Source organism: Daktulosphaira vitifoliae, unplaced genomic scaffold (genome assembly GCF_025091365.1).
Source record: "Daktulosphaira vitifoliae isolate Bord-2020 unplaced genomic scaffold, ASM2509136v1 Scaffold_3, whole genome shotgun sequence".
Lineage (NCBI taxonomy): Eukaryota > Metazoa > Arthropoda > Insecta > Hemiptera > Phylloxeridae > Daktulosphaira > Daktulosphaira vitifoliae.
This window is the reverse complement of record NW_026099574.1, coordinates 1,393,264-1,410,587: the sequence shown is the minus strand read 5'-3', so window position 1 is coordinate 1,410,587 and position 17,324 is coordinate 1,393,264. Positions and strand designations below refer to the sequence as shown.

At 24.3% G+C, this 17,324-nt stretch overlaps 1 protein-coding gene across 1 annotated transcript in view; it reads left to right on the top strand.

Annotated features, from left to right (window-relative positions):
* The first annotated feature begins 446 nt into the window (after positions 1-446).
* Positions 447-17,324, top strand: part of LOC126903102 (polypyrimidine tract-binding protein 1) — a 106,153-nt gene continuing 89,275 nt past the window's right edge. Inside the window, exon 1 of the mRNA XM_050681086.1 lies at positions 447-702. The gene's annotated coding sequence lies outside the window, so the exon portion shown is untranslated. The remainder of the gene's footprint in view (positions 703-17,324) is intronic.

Genomic DNA, 17,324 nt, shown 5'->3' with positions numbered 1-17,324 from the left:
TGGAGAAAAAAATGTTGACTTTTTTTGCTCATCAATATTTTTTAAATGGTGGTTCTGAAAAATTTAGGGGTGCCAAAATTCATATAGCTACCTTATGCCAAAATTATACATTTGGCTTGGAACTCAGTTTGGTGGTAATTTTTAGGTGCGTATGTAATAAGAAAACTACTAATATTTATTTAAAGATTGTACATATTTTATAATGTGGTTTGAACTCTGATCAAATTTTGTAAAAGGTTTGGTTTTGTAAAATTAAATATTTATTAAATATTTTAAAACTCCCGCCGTTAAAATATATATTTATGCATTTAAAAGTATCAAAAGTGGGCGGCTTCCCGCGCATTTTGTGACACCTGCTGTCTGCGCACAAGACGCAATTCTATTATCAATTGTATGTACATTATCAGTTATCTACAATTTTTAATATGACTCTCATCACGTTAATTTGCTGTTGAATTTCGGTTGTTACATTTAATGAATTTTTTGTCGTATAATTTAGTGATACTGTTAAGAATTAAATTAATTATTTTGTTTATAACATTTATTTAACGTTATTAATTTTTTTCATGTTTTGTTATTATTACTGTAACTATAAATCGAAAGGCAAATTGTATGCATAACCGTTTTTCATATTATTTTCTATCCGCGTGTTCATTTACGAAGTGGGTAAACGTGCTTAGTGGTCAACTTCGACGATTTCACGTAAGTTAATAATAATTTTTAATTCATTTAAATTAGTTTTTTATGAAAACACACTCTAAATATATTTAAAAATAATTTTTAAGTTGCTAAAACTTATGACTGTATTACCAGTACTGGGTGCTTTAAACTTATATTATTCTATGTATAAAGTTTAATTATTTATTTTTACTAGTATTAGTTTATAAGAGTAAATAATATTAATAGTAGTTGGTGTAAATAAATATGTATACATTTTGAGGTTCTATAAAATTTTTTTTTTTGTAATATAAGTATTATTAATTTTTTAATTTAAACAAGTTACTATTGAATTTTTAATCAATAAAAACAGAAAAAGAATGTATTTACATTTTATTTTAAATTGAAATTAAAAAAAAAAAAAAAATAGAAATATCGAAGTACTGAAAAATTATAGTATAAAAATTAGGAGCACAGGTCGTGTATTGTACTCTTTTACCTAGTAATTGTTATTAGATATTGAATTTAGCTTTGAAGTAAACCTGTAAGGTATTGATTTTATTTTTTTGTCTGGCTATAAATATACTCAGATCTCCCTCAATTTATTTTGACAATCTATACTTCAAAAAACCTGAATTGAATTTAGTTGAAATTATTAGGTACACAATTTGAAAAAAACTGCTCTAAATTTTATAAATTTAGAAAAATATTTCAAAATAAAGTAACCACAAATAAAAGAATGTATAGAACATATTATATTTTAAAAATGATATAACTATTTTTAAATTATCAGATCTTAATAAAATTAGTATTGAAAATATTAGACAATAAATATTTTTTTTTTATGTAATTAAGTTAAAAATCAATGTACATGTTTTAAGGCTTCTTTGAATATTCTTTAGTTTATTTTATAAATAAAAATTAGGCAAGCAATAAATTTTATATGAGTGCTTTTAAAAAAATAGTGGCATATAAATTAAAGTATTTATGTTAATATAGTAAAATCAAATATATTTTAAAGAAGCAGCTCTATTTCATGGTTAGATATTTGTATTAATATAAACATAAACATTAGGGCAACACTTAGCTAACTTAATTATAATAATTTGAAATAATATAAATTGTTAAAAAATTAATAAAAGCTATGCTTTGAGTGATACAACATTATAACATAAAATACGAAAATCTTTAATAAAGTAAAATTTTATTAACCGAATTAATTAATTAAATAAATAATATTGTTAAAAAGATAAAAATGATATATAGAAATAAATAGATATATATACAAAATGATGTAGAGTCCGTTAAAAATTGAAAAAGGATATTAAAAAATTAAGTAAAGTTAATCATTTTGAAAAATACCAATTTTAAATTAATAATATTTGTTACATGTACATTCTTTATATAATTATACAAGTTATTAGTTAAAAATATATTGATACACAAAATGAAAATGCATAATACAATTATTTAGAGTCTTAAAAATTCAAGTAAGAAATTATTTTAATAATGTGTTTGAACATTTAGTAAACTTTTATAATTATTGACTTTTACTTCATTGTAAATATATAATTCTTCTAAAACATAGTTTTTGAAATAAAATAAAACTTGGATATATGACATGATGAAATAGATATTTATGTTAACAAGTTATATATATATATGTATTATGTGATGATGTCAAAAGTCAATACTTATAGTTATATACTGAAGGCAAAGCTTTTATTAATTTTTGTACAATTTATAGTAACTATATTTGTAATATATTATTTCAAATGAAAAAAAGTATTATGTTATTAAAATAATTACTATTATATGCAATATTTATAGTATATAACTCATATAATTATTTATAGAATGTAAATGTAACAAATATTATAATTTTAAAATTGGAATTTTTCAAAATGTTTAGCTTTATTTAAAAAAAAAAAACAAATTAATTAAATGATGAGTAAGTTATATATAATATAAGTATATAGGTAATTATGGTTGATACACAACTTATATTTTAATAGCTGATTGCAAATTTGATATCAAGATGAACAAAAAGATTAATTTTTTGTAAACATTGAATACTAAATTACACTTAAATCAACTAGTAGTTATTTATGCAAAAATTTCCAGAAAAGTATAGAAATATATTAATAAAACTTAAAAGGATAAAAGGATAAATTGTATTTAACTAAGTTTCATATAGTTGGGGCTCTGCCCTCAACTGGGGTCTTCCAGCTGTCTTTACGTATATATCACAGATTGTGGTAAGAGTACATAGCTGTGCCAGATTCTATAAGATTTTTATACAGAGAATTACTTCACAATTAGTATAATAGAAATGTAGCAAACATTTAATTGTTAAAATGAGTAAAATTTAAAAAGAGTCAATAGTTAAATATAATAAGTATAAGGTTGACATTTGGTGCAAATTTCATTACAATAATAATAAAATTGTGTTATGAATTTATATAGGCTATTATGTGTTACTATAACATAGTATTTTATATTTATGTCAAACTCCAATGAACTAATTATACTCTAAATTTTGAGACTAAATATACTTATTATTATTAAAAAAACGTATTTTATAATAAAATATTTTAATTTTTTGATACGACTACAAAAAATAAAAGTGTATTTAAAAATATATTTAAAATTAAAAACTATTTTAAAAATATTATTAATTTAAAATTAAAAAATATTTAACCTAAAAAGCCACAAAAAATTGCGATATTTCAGGAACAATGTTACCATCATTAACGCTAAAGATAAAAAATATTTTCAAAAATATACTTAATAATAACCAAATAATTATTATTTAGCACAATGGGTATGTAAAAAAAAAATTACAATTGGTAAATACATTTTTTTTTATTGCTTTTTACAGCCCATTGAAGGTGATTTCGGTTTCCTTTAAAAGGAAGTTTCTTAACCATGTATATAACGGGATAGATGGTTGTTCATTACTAGAGAGAGAGAGAGAGAGATATGGCTATTCTAATTACTAAACTGATGAACTGTTTAGTAAACGAATCCGCTCGTAATCGAGTCTTGAACCAGTGTGTATCTGGCACTGTCGTGTTACCAACTCAGCCACTCATAGTGTCCAAACAAAACGTATGCGCTTGGACTTAAAAAAAAGGCTTATAAATCGATACAAAACTAATGGATTTCAACAAAATTTTCAGAGTGCCTTTGAAATATCTCTAGACAATCCTAAACTTTCTTTTTAATTTTCGTAAATTATTCCATAATAAAGCCTTCTATATCTGTCATTAAAATTTTTTTTTTTTTGAAAATTGGAAAAATCGTTAAATAGTTTTCCAGCATTGGCTAATTTTCAGTGTTTTATTATATATATATATATATATATATATATATATTTAATCATTTAAATTAGAGATATTATCAAATATTACCATATAATCATACAATGTGTGACTTTGAAATTTTTAACTGATTTAAAAAAATACCAGAAGTTTGTCATAACATGGTTTAAAATAAAATCACTTGAAATTAATGTTTTAATGATTACTTATATTCAATGATCCAGTACATTTGTAAGTATAATTATATGAGAGAATTGTTGACTCTTATGAAATATCTAGAGAATTTTATTAGAGTACAAATAAAGCTTAACTATTTGTAAAATAGCTTTTGCTGTATAAATACTATTGTATGTGTTCTTACTGAATAAACATATGCTCTTACGCCAAAATTTCTAAATCTGTACAGCAAATGGTAACCACAAATATATTCACTATGAATGTAAGTAAATATTTAACAAAGAGTAGCTGAAGCTATGTTGTAACATAGCTTGGGTCACAGCAGTTATACCTGGAGGACAATTCTACTTTCCAGTATAAGTTAATTAAATTATCGCGTAAAATCATTATTAACTTTATGTGTATATATTCAGCCAAGTTATGCGCTAAAATTGATTAAAACTTTGGTGTATATTTTTGTTATATACTAATTAATAGTGTTTATGGCTGAAAAGAGCGAAGTGAGTTGTAATAGAGTTTAGGAAAATGACATTTCAGGCAACTATTGTAGGGTGAAAGAGAATAAAATATTTATCAATTAATATTAATTAATATTTTCAGATCGAAGAGAGAAATGGAGAGGGTAGTACAGAAGAAATAAAAAAAAATCATGATTAGTGTGAATATTTATAATAAATTTTATCTGAATCTAGCATGAGTTTCAACATAAAGTATCCTAATTAAAACTTATTAAATATTATTATTAAATGCACATTCGCCTTTATGATAAAGTCGCCAATACAAATGTTTAACTCGTCTCAAAATACTTTTCTTTATATACAAAATATTATTTGAATACTTAAAAATTTTGTAGGTAAGGTTCTATTGCTTGGACAACCTTTACTTATACACGCTAAACTTTTTCTATTTTACGGGCATATTAAGCGATTAATTGACAAATTTTATTTTTCCAATGTCACGTTAACGCAAATGCCTTATCATATTATTAAAATTCTAATCTGTTTATTTGAGTATTTTTTACTTTCAAATAAAATTGAAAGTTTTTTATCATTATATTATATTATATCGTATTGTGTTTTATTGTTAACGTTAAAAATAGTGATTTTGTTTTACAATTTTAGTACATATTTACATTTTATTCTTTTTCTTCGTTTGAGGAGGAATCGTCTATAAGGAAGATATCTTAAGGAAGGTGGGATTTTTAAGCGCCTGCTTGGCGTTTTCTTTCCAATATGATAATAGTTTGCACCGTCAGTATTTTTGAGGTTTTTATAAACAATTTTGAACTCTTCTTTGATTTAGTCTGTAAAGAATTCTGTGACATTGTGTATTTAACGGTTTTTCATAAACCATAGAGTATTAAGACACATTCTTAAACATTTGTTTTGGAGTGTTTGCAATTTCTTGATTTTAGTAATGGATACCGAGGACTAGACAGGACAAGCATAAAGATCAATGATCGTATTAATGATGTGTACAAAAGAAGTGATTTAATCTGTAATGAAAATTATGAGATATCATATAAATTAAAACTGTCAATATTAGAATAAAAAAAAACCCAGCACAGGGGGGTCGCGGCACAGTTGTGACGTGGTATAGTTGGATCAAGTATAATGATATCTGACAGTGATTAAAATCACTATCAAAAATAAACGCTTCGATGCAAATCTTTAGATAGTGTTTAATTTTAAAAAAATTGGTGTTTTATTCCAAAAGCTACTTGATCTGCTGGTTCCTTAATATCTCGATTAAGATAAAGTATGTCGAATGAAAAAGGGTTTATTAAAAAAAATTATTTCTCATAAAAAAATTGTGTGGATCCATAAACTTTTCAATAAGTTATAGCATTATAAAGTTAAATATAATATGAATAATAAAATCGAGAATTTTCACACGAAAATAGCATTCGGTAGCCATTTTCGCCGTGAAGAAAAGTCCAGAGGTCAAATTTTTTTTTTTCAAATTAAAGTATATTACATTAGCTTTAATTTAAGATATATATAAAAGTGTCAGACCTTCCGGAACATTTTCAAAAGTTATGTTGAAAAAGTAAATTTTTTGTGAAAAAGTTGTCATTTTAAATCCCCCCCTGTGGGCAGGTTAAGTGTCAGATTTACAAAAAAAATATACCAAATGATAAGTAAAGACATCAAGCATCTATATAAAAAAAAATTATATTGATATGTTCATTTTTGAAAAAGTTAGAGCATTATTAAGTTAAAAATATAAAAAAAAATTATTTTACAAAAATCGTAATTTTTTATTAACTTTGATGTCAACTTTCACCACGAAGACAAGTCCAGAGGTCAAATTTTTTTTTTTCAAATTAAAGTATATTACATAAGCTTTAATTTAAGATATATATAAAAGTGTCAGACCTTCCGGAACATTTTCAAAAGTTAAGTTGAAAAAGTTAATTTTTTGTGAAAAAGTTGTCATTTTAAATCCCCCCCTGTGGGCAGATTAAGTGTCAGATTTACAAAAAAAATATACCAAATGATAAGTAAAGACATCAAGCATCTATATAAAAAAAAATTATATTGATATGTTCATTTTTGAAAAAGTTAGAGCATTATTAAGTTAAAAATATAAAAAAAAATTATTTTACAAAAATCGTAATTTTTTATTAACTTTGATGTCAACTTTCACCACGAAGACAAGTCCAGAGGTCAAATTTTTTTTTTTCAAATTAAAGTATATTACATTAGCTTTAATTTAAGATATATATAAAAGTGTCAGACCTTCCGGAACATTTTCAAAAGTTAAGTTGAAAAAGTTAATTTTTTGTGAAAAAGTTGTCATTTTAAATCCCCCCCTGTGGGCAGATAAAAGGTCAAATTTACAAAAAAAATATACCAAATAATAGGTAAAGACATCAAGCATCTATATAAAAAAAAATTATATTGATATGTTCATTTTTGAAAAAGTTACGGCAGTTTTTAGTAAAAAAAATTGAAAAAATTTCGAAAATTAGCGATTTTTAAATTTGTAATTTTTTTGGAGGTTTCCCCCATTTACGGGGAACGAGGGAAATTTTTTCAATTTTGAAGGGTAATGTCTTCGACTAGATACGATTTGTGATCTTTTGACGTATCGTTGAAAGAAATCCGTTCGGTGAGAGCTGAGAAAAAGTGGTAACAGACACAAAAAAAAAAAAAAAAAATAAACACATCTTAGTAAAACCAATACCTTCTCAGCTTCGCATCGAAGCTAAAATATTTGTGATGATCGACTATTTGTTTGCAATATTTGTAGATTTTGCTCTTTAATATTGATATACTAAATAGTCCTTCCAAAGTACAACCCAACCTCCTAAATATGGCTATGGATTTGAGCTTGTACTTGGGAGTGAGGATGTTGAAAACAAATAAAAAAATTATTACAGATTATATACAAGTATAAGGGACACCATTAAATATAGAGTTGAACAGATCTAACTAATAAATTTTAATACAATTCAAATTTCACCGTAATATTTTTACATTCTAAGACTACATTAAAAGCATATTTTTAGCTTCGATGCGAAGCTGAGAAGGTATTGGTTTTACTAAGATGTGTTTTTGTTTTTTTTTTTTTGTGTCTGTTACCACTTTTTCTCAGCTCTCACCGAACCGATTTCTTTCAATGATACGTCAAAAGATCACAAATCGTATCTAGTCGAAGACATTACCCTTAAAAATTGAAAAAAATTCCCTCGTTCCCCGTAAAAGGGGGAAACCTCCAAAAAAATTACAAATTTAAAAATCGCTAATTTTCGAAATTTTTTCAATTTTTTTTACTTAAAAGTGCCATAACTTTTTCAAAAATAAACATATCAATATAATTCTTTTTTATATAGATGCATAATATCATTACCTTTCATTTGGTATATTTTTTTCATAAATTTAACCCTTAACCTGCCCACAAGGGGGGATTTAAAATGACAACTTTTTCACAAAAAATTAATTTTTTTAACTTAAATTTTGAAAATGTTCCGGAAAGTCTGACACTTTTATATATATCTTAAATTAAAGCTAATGTAATATACTTTGTCATGGAAAAAAAAATTTCGGACTTTATTTTATTTTCAAGGTGAAAATGGCTACCAAATGCTATTATTGTGTGAAAATTCTCAATTTTATTTTTTACATTTTTAACATTATAATGCTATAACTTATTGAAAAGTGTATTGATCAATATAATTTTTTTATGGGAAATACTATTTTCTAATAATCTCTTTTTTATTCGACATACTTTGTCTTAATCAGGATATTAATAAGGAACTAGCAGTTTATGAAGCTTTTGGAATAATCCACCAATTTTTTAAAATTAAACACTATCTAAAGATTTGCATCGAAGCGTTTTTTTTTGATAGTGATTTTAATCACTGTCAGATATCATTATACTTGATCCAACTATGCCACGTCACCATTGTGCCGCGACCCCCCTGTGCTGGGTTTTTTTATTATTTATTTCTTGTAATAAAACATTTATTTTTTTAAGTTTTTAATTTCTAAATAGTAGTTTTTTTATATTTCCCTCGTTTCCCGTAAATGAGGGAAATCTTCAAAAAAATTACAAATTTAGAAATCGCTCATTTTTGACATTTTTTCAATTTTTGTATTTAAAACTGCCATAACTTTTTTAAAAATAACCAATCAGTATAATTTTTTTTTATAGTTGCTTGATGTCTTTACCTATCATTTGGTATATAGTTTTATAAACCCTTTACCTATTATTAGGGGGATTTAAAATGACAACTTTTTCACAAAAAATGAACTTTTTCTACTTAACTTTTGAAAGTGTTCCGGAAAGTGACACTTTTATATATATCTTAAATTAATGCTAATGTAATGTACTTTATTATGGAAAAAAAAAATTTGACCACTGGACTTTATTTTATCTTCGTGGTGAAAATGGCTACCAAATGCTATTTTTGTATGAAAATTCTCGATTTTATATTTTACATTTTTTACTTTAAAATGCTATAACTTTTTAAAAAATATATGGATCAATACAATTTTTTCATGAGAAGTAGTATTTATATACATCTTTCATTCGACATACTTTATCTTAATCAGGATGTTAATAAGGAAATAGCAGATCATGAAGCTTTTGGAATAATCGACCAATTTTTTAAAATTAAACACTATCTAAAGATTTGCATCGAAGCGTTTTTTTTTGATACTGATTTTAATCACTGTCAGATATCATTATACTTGATCCAACTATGCCACGTCACTACTGTGCTGCGACCCCCCTGTGCTGGGTTTTTTTTTTGAAAATCTAACACTTAACCTGCTCACAAGGGGGGATTTAAAATAGTAACTTTTTTTACAAAACTCAACTTTACTTTTGAAAATGTATATATAATAATCATATATAAATATAATATTGTGTTCTTTAAACATATCAAATTATAACTTGTATCATGTACTATAAAATTAAAAAAATTCTTCTATCGACTTATCTTCTATGCGCAAATAGCTGCCGTAATTAAAAACATGATATTTTTGTGTTAAAAATTTTAATTTTCAATTTTATATTTTCAAGTTTAAATTGCTATAACTTTTTGAAATATGTATGGATCAATACAATTTTTTTTTCATAACTACTGTATGTTGATTTTATCACTGTCAGATATCATTATACTTGATCCAACTATGCCACGTCACCATTGTGCCGCGACCCCCCCGTGCTGGGTTTTTTATCTCATTTAGATTGAATAACTTCAATGAATATCAAGGATAATGTAATTGGTTTCAACTAAAAAATTTAATAATTTTTTTTTGATACTGATTTTAATCACTGTCAGATATCATTATACTTGATCCAACTATGCCATGTCACCATTTAACGGTTCAAGTTTGTGCATTTTATGCATAAACAAAATGTTAATCATAATTATTTATTCTAATAAATATTATTTCATAATCTATTTCTATTCAAATTGAATATTTTAAATTGATGTCATAGAAGGGGTTCAGTGTTTTTTTAAAATTATTTTTAAAGAATAACTATGTTAAGTTACTAATTACAAAACAATATAACTCTGAAATTACTTTTTCGTTACTCACTTAGATAAGTAATAAGTTATGATGTTACATTAAATTATAAAAGGTAACGTGTTACAAAATAGTTACAATTAGTGGCAGAACCAGAAAATAATTTCGGAGAGAGGGGTTATAATTTAAACAATATGTTTAATGACATTTTTTTTATTATCTAAAAAGTTTTTCTCTGTATCAATGAACACCAAAGTATTGATGAGTACAAAAAAGTTCATCATCATTTTTTACTTTGCATCGCTAATCGTTTCAAAGGGAGGGGGTGGTTTAAAAATAATCGATCTTACTAACACCTGTGCCAGAATGACGTTAAATTACAATTACAATTATTAGATTTTATTTAAATGACTCAGTCTAGTATAGGTAAACTACACTTAGTATATAATAGATCGGTCCCAATATATATTAAAAAATTAGAGTTTTGTAAATTCCCGAGTTCCCCTCCCTAAATGACGTCTCTGAGTGTAATCATATATTTTTGAATAAGTGTTCTATTAAATAACGTGTTATTTAATGGCATTACTCAGATAATTGTAACTTAGTTAGATATAGGTCTTTTTATAAAAAAAATAAATAAATAATTTAGACGTTATTTAAAAAGTTACGTGTTTAGTTACTACTTAACACTGAAAAGGTTGTTGTAAAAAGTTATTAGGTACTAATATACTTAATATGTCTTCTATTTTATATAGCATATATATCTTATATAATTACGTAATTTTTTTTAATACTCCTTCAGTGTATATTTTTATTTGATATATATGTTATTTTGGAAATTTGAAGAAGTCTCTCCAAATTCTAACATGCGCCATTGCTTATCAAGCTCATTATCTTGTTGAGCTTAAACTAGTTCATATTTTTTTTAAAGAACCTGAATTTGAACTATTTAAATTTAAGAACTTTCCTATAATTAATAATAATAGAGAATAAGTAATTGCACATCTATCTTTACTGGTAGAGTTGTTAAAATTATGTTTGTAATATGCTACAATTATTATCTTAGTATATGAAATCTTAGTATAGTCCCTTTAAACAAGAGATTGAATATATTTTATGCTTCTATATTTTAATTTAACTTTATAGAAAACAATTACTAATTAGATTTTTATTCTATCGACATTTTAAAAGTTTGTATCTAGTTTAATTTTTTGACCGAAAAAATTTTTTAAAAGTTAAAGATAGAGATTAAAAAGTTTATTGATGTAACATTGAAGAAATATCAAACTTGAACTAATACTATTGTAGATTAAAATTAGTGGACAAAATATCTTAGACGAGACAAGAAAAGCGCAAGATTAGTTTGCTTATTTGAATTTCAAATTAAAACTTTTTAGAATATCGGTCTAATCCACCGTATTGCGTAAGAAATTAAAGGTCTCTAAGATTATTAGCATATGACACAGACTTTACTCGTTCACAACATCAACCCGACTTTAAACTTATTTATTAAGTAGTAAAGTATTTATATGTATTCTAAGTTTTAAACTGTAATATAATAAATTGTTATTTAATGCTATGATCATAAAATTTTACTCAATATAATCACCATTATTTTATAATTTAAATTTACATAAAGAGTTTGATTTTTTTATATTGAGTTACACCAAATAATATTACACGTATTTATTGTTAGTTTATTATTTAATAGAAAAAATAACTTCGGATTAATATTTAAATGTATTTTGTTCCATATATTGATAACTAAGATGTCAAACATTTATCCATTAGCCATTTTTATTCGATAAGATAAATTTTAATTTAATTTCCGTTGCGCAGAAAATTTAAAGTCAATTATCGCTTTACACATAGTTTTTAAAACTATAATTTTTGTAATAGTCTCAGAATGGGATTTTTCTTTTCGTGTATATAATATAATCTAATAGCTTGTCTAAGTGGAAGTGGACAAATGTAAGTTTGGTAGTTATTATTTTTGTCATAATCAATGTGATTGTTTTTTAACGTATTGGGCTTTATGATAAGGACAAAAATAATATGTGCTATTCATAACAATTCCTATTTAAATTGAAATTAAGTTGATAATTTATTTAAAAATTAAACGAAGTTAGCGAAATTAATTTTTTGTTATCTATAGAATATTTTACAAATAAATCTGATATAATTTTAAAGCACTAACGATAATAACATAAGTTATTTAGTTAAAAAATTAAAAACTTTAAACAGCTCTCTTGTAAAATGTAGTTTTTTAAACACACATTTTTTGACCATTAGTTATTGATAATATGAAATGTTTTATACTTGACATTTTTAACGTACTTCAAACATACAAATTAAATGTAATTTTCATTTAAATTTGACCCATATTTCCTTACATAAGACATTTATAAATCATTACAGTGCACATTTTTTAAGTAATTTTAGTTAAAAACTAATTTATGTGAACCTATAAATTAGAACAAGTTTGAAGTTTAGGGTGTGCTTTATTATGGATTTAATTTAATCGTTACTGACTGCTGTATGTAAATAACGTAATTTATGATTTGTAATCATCTATCGGAAAGTAGGATTACGCCAGACAAAGCTTATCTAAAATGGCTTATATTGCGTATCTGATGACAAATATGCACACAGGGATTCCTGTATGTTTTAATGTACTGGGTATATTGTAGATTAAATCCTATAGTAAAATTCATGAAATATTTGTCGTATGATGTGATCTATTTTGAATTTTATTCAAACCAAAAATTTTACAAGTTTTAAACTTTAGAATCGGCAATGAAAATTAGGCTAAATAATAAAAAATCATTTTGTTTCATTGAAAATTAATTATTATGTTTGATATATTTTATTTATTATTTAAGATTTATTTGAAGAAATTATTAAAAAAAAAAAAGATATTAATTTATTTTTAAATTGTTTATTGGAAGAAAATGTTTATTTGTAAATTAACTTCCATACGTCTTATGTTTTTTTTTTATAAAAAATTTGAATATTTATATTTTTAAATAATGTCTAGTAGTTTTCTTTATACAGTGTTTAGTAAAAGTTAAATAAAATGTTGTACACTGCCAAATTGTTATCCCTTCAAAATTTATTCTATGATATTTAAAGTTCAATTTTTTTTTCTATTTTTGATTTGTATATTTATATAGTAAGAATAAAGGAAAATTGGAAAAATGAAATGTCTTTCATTACAATGTCCCATTTGGCCGTACTGTACCCTACTATAAAAGTTCAAAGTTTTTTAATCTTGCCACGACCAGTTTTTATGATGGTAAACGTGTATTTTTAATATGACATGTTTTTTCTTAACGTCTTCCCATTCTGCTGTTTCAAGGTAAAACATCTTATATGCTTGAGTATGACTTATTGTTAGAAAGTATTTCCTGGGCTTTTATTGTTTCACTTTCCTTTTGTATTTGGTGTTTATCATAATATAACAATAAAAAACTAATGGATGGTATACGTGACTACGACTTTTAGAGTTATATTAAACTTTTGAAACGTAAAGGAGTATAATTGTAAAGTGACCAGTAATGATTGAGCATCACTTTAGAAATAATGTATCTATAGATTGGATTATTATACATAATGCAGATTTTTAAACTTCTCAATGTACTTCATAAATATAAATAGGTATTGCTATATTCCTAGCAGTGACGGTTGGGTTGGGTTAATTTCGTTAAATGTGATAAAATTAACATATTCATTAAATAAAATATGTCTATAATATCTGCGGACTAGAATATATATATTAGTTATTATTTAATAGAAAATTCTAGATATAGACATAAAATTATCCCCGGCCTAAAATTAGTTATAATTGCCATTGATTTTTAGTTATCTAAAAGAAGTGTTTGTTTTGATGCAAAGGTGAAACGATATTAATTTTACTATGTTGTTTAAATAATTAAACTTTTTTTTGAAACTAACAAGGTGGAGTTAACGTGTTAAAAAAAATCGTCAACTCGTCTACTCTTGTTTAAGATTTACTTTATTTTAAGCCCTGGTTAAAACTATTTGACTTAACAAACAGGTAGCTATGTTTAAAAATATATTTTCTTAATGATATTTAAAAAATATTTCCGTGTAATCAAATTACAAGTGTTGTTATTCTTTTTACTTTATGAAATACTTTAAAGTTATTCTTTGTTGATTATAGTTATTCTGTTATGCCGACTCCTTTTAGATATTTTATTAGATATTGTATTTAACTGTATGTCGAATATCATTGTTGAAGAAATAATTCAATGTAAAATTTTAGTGATGAATGAAATTATGTAATAATAGACAATAGCATAACAAAACACTATATTAATCAAACTTCATTAACATGTTTGGGAGGTTTTGTTGTATGATATCACTTGTATTAATTTACAAACATGACATAACATAGTACAACACAAAACATATTGCGTTATTGTGTTTACAAAATGATCAAATTTATACCTATAGAGTAATTCATTCCTTGTTACACTAGTAAGGCATCGTTACATTTGTCTTTTCAAAATAATTATTATTAACTACTGTAATATACGTTTTCTTTTATTTTTAGTGTCCTTTTTGGACCCTTTAATACTGGGAGTTGAAAAAATTAAACTGTGAATCTTGGTAGAAATTGGGTTAGATTTCGAAAATAATAATAGCTACAATTAAAACACACAGACAATTTAGTCTCTGCTTTTCCAAGATTACTCGGAAATTATTTTCGTTTATCATAAACACAGCTGGGATAATGTTCTATTGTTAAAATGAAATAATTTCTTGAATAAACTCTTAATTGTAGGGATATTTCATTTACATTTTTATTGTTCCTATTTTTATTTGACAAAGAAAGTATTCTCAGGTTTATTTATAATAGTGAAACTATGTACTTTAAAATTTATTATATGCTTCTCATTTTTGTTTATATTTTATAATTTGTATTTAAATTCAATACGTTTAGTGGCTATTCTTTTATATTTTATTGCATTGAAAAAATATTATAGAAAATGAACCAAGAACCAAAAAATTACTTTTCTTATAGTTTCTTAACAGCCAGTAATGGAAAGAAAAAATGCTCGAATTTCTGTCACTTACTGCCGCTTTTACAACTTTGCCTGTTACTAATTTTGTTCACGTACCTATATGTGAGTTCAATAAAACTGAAGAAATTACTTTTTAAGCGTGGGATACAAACTTATAAGATTTGGTCAATTATTTAGTGTTTGACCTTAAGCTTCGTTAAAAATTTACAAAGGGTGGTAAGTTTAATTTACTCTGTAAGGATAACAGTTTATTATAGTCGATAATACCAAAGGATGCTATCACTTTTGTAAAATCAACAACAAACTATTTTTGACTTCTTAATTTTAATAATTTCATTGTTTTATTTGTTAGAATGAAAAATTTAAACAATTATTCTAAATGTAACATAAACTTTATTTTGTTTGAATAATTTTACGGTGCATTGTGTTAGAAGTTTTCTGATAAAAGAATTGTAACTTAAATGTAAATCAAATGTGGTGGTTTTAATAGCATTTTTTTAAGTATACTTGCAAAAAATACAAAAACCAATAAAATGGTTTATTTTATTATTAACCAGTCACCATTAACTTTTTAAATCATATATTTTGAAATTTTTTAATTATTTTTTCAAATAGTGAATTTGAAACTTGTCAAAAGCTATAAAATTTCAAGCTGCATAGCATATAGCTAAATAAATATGAAAATCATTAATTAAAATACATATTTTTTAGTTAAAATAAACTATTATAAAATTGAATTTTTACGTTTTTTAATAAATGACAAGAATAAAACCTCCTCCAATAGAGTTAATGGAGTTTAACGAGTGAAATTTGGAAGTAATTAAAGTTTAAACTTTATATCTGAAGTAAAATAACTTATTAAATTTTTTTTTTTTTTTTTAACTTGAATACAAATTTTAAGATTTGATTTTTCGTTTAAATCTAAAATAACATTCAATCTGATCTTGGCATTGTGATTATTTATGTATTACGTTTTTCACCAACATCTTTTGGGAATTCTTTTGACTTATTTTGTAGTGTAATGTTCGGTGTGTAGCTGTTTATTAATTTGCTTATTCTGTTTTTCTCTGTTCTTCTTTTCTACCATAATGTATTGTTACTACTGTAAGCAAGCCCCTGGCAACGGTTAAATATTTAACCTAGCTATTTCCAAGCTGCTGCTGTTGGCATGTTGTTTTCTTTTCATCAAATCTGTAGATACCTCTCATGTATTTAGTCTCGGTTAAAAATTATTCATTGTTTGTAAAAAAAATCTCCAAAATCAAAACTGCTTTAGGGGAAATTTCAGGTTTATTTTTACAGTGTCAGTTTTTTTGTAAAATAAATAAATTGAAAAGTTATTTCTTATATAAAGTTCTTACAAGTATAATAAATAATTTTATCATAACTTAACAGTTTATTCGATCGGTAAGTTTCAAGAAAGCGACTCAACAAATTTGAATTATAATTATGATTTTTAATTATAAGAATATTATTATAGTTTGTCATAGTTTTTACATTGACTACTGAAAAATGATGGCGAGTTTTGGAACAATTTGAATAATCGTGTTGTATACATATAATTATTGTAATAAAAATAATTATCACTTAAGTTATAATACATTTAGTTAAAAAAAACTAATCCAATTTTGTATAATGTATTCTAGCAAAAGTCTAAATTGCGAGTTATTTTTACTGTTAGTTAAGTGTCAGCTATTCAATATTTTTCTAGAGGCAGGATTAAAAAATAATTTACGTTTGAAATTTATAAATTGAAATCTACCATTAACCTCATATATTATAAATTATACGAGTTTCCCAATGTTTTGGTAGACCTGACTCCTATTTATTTATGTGGAGTGAGATATTATAAACAAGGTTAGGATACATTCCTTTATCAATGAAGAATAGTTCAATGAAATTTTAACACATTGATGTCATTTGTTTACCTAATAATAATTATTAAAAAATATTTAAGTTTTTAAATAAAAATGTTATTTCTAACATTAGATAATCTATTATCTAGGATTCTCAGTAAAAAGTTCAATTTAATCTCAATAATTATTACTCTTTATTTTATTACTGTTCATATTTGATATGCCACATCATGTTTATTATGTGTTTAAATTATAATTTAGATTTAATCCATACATGTA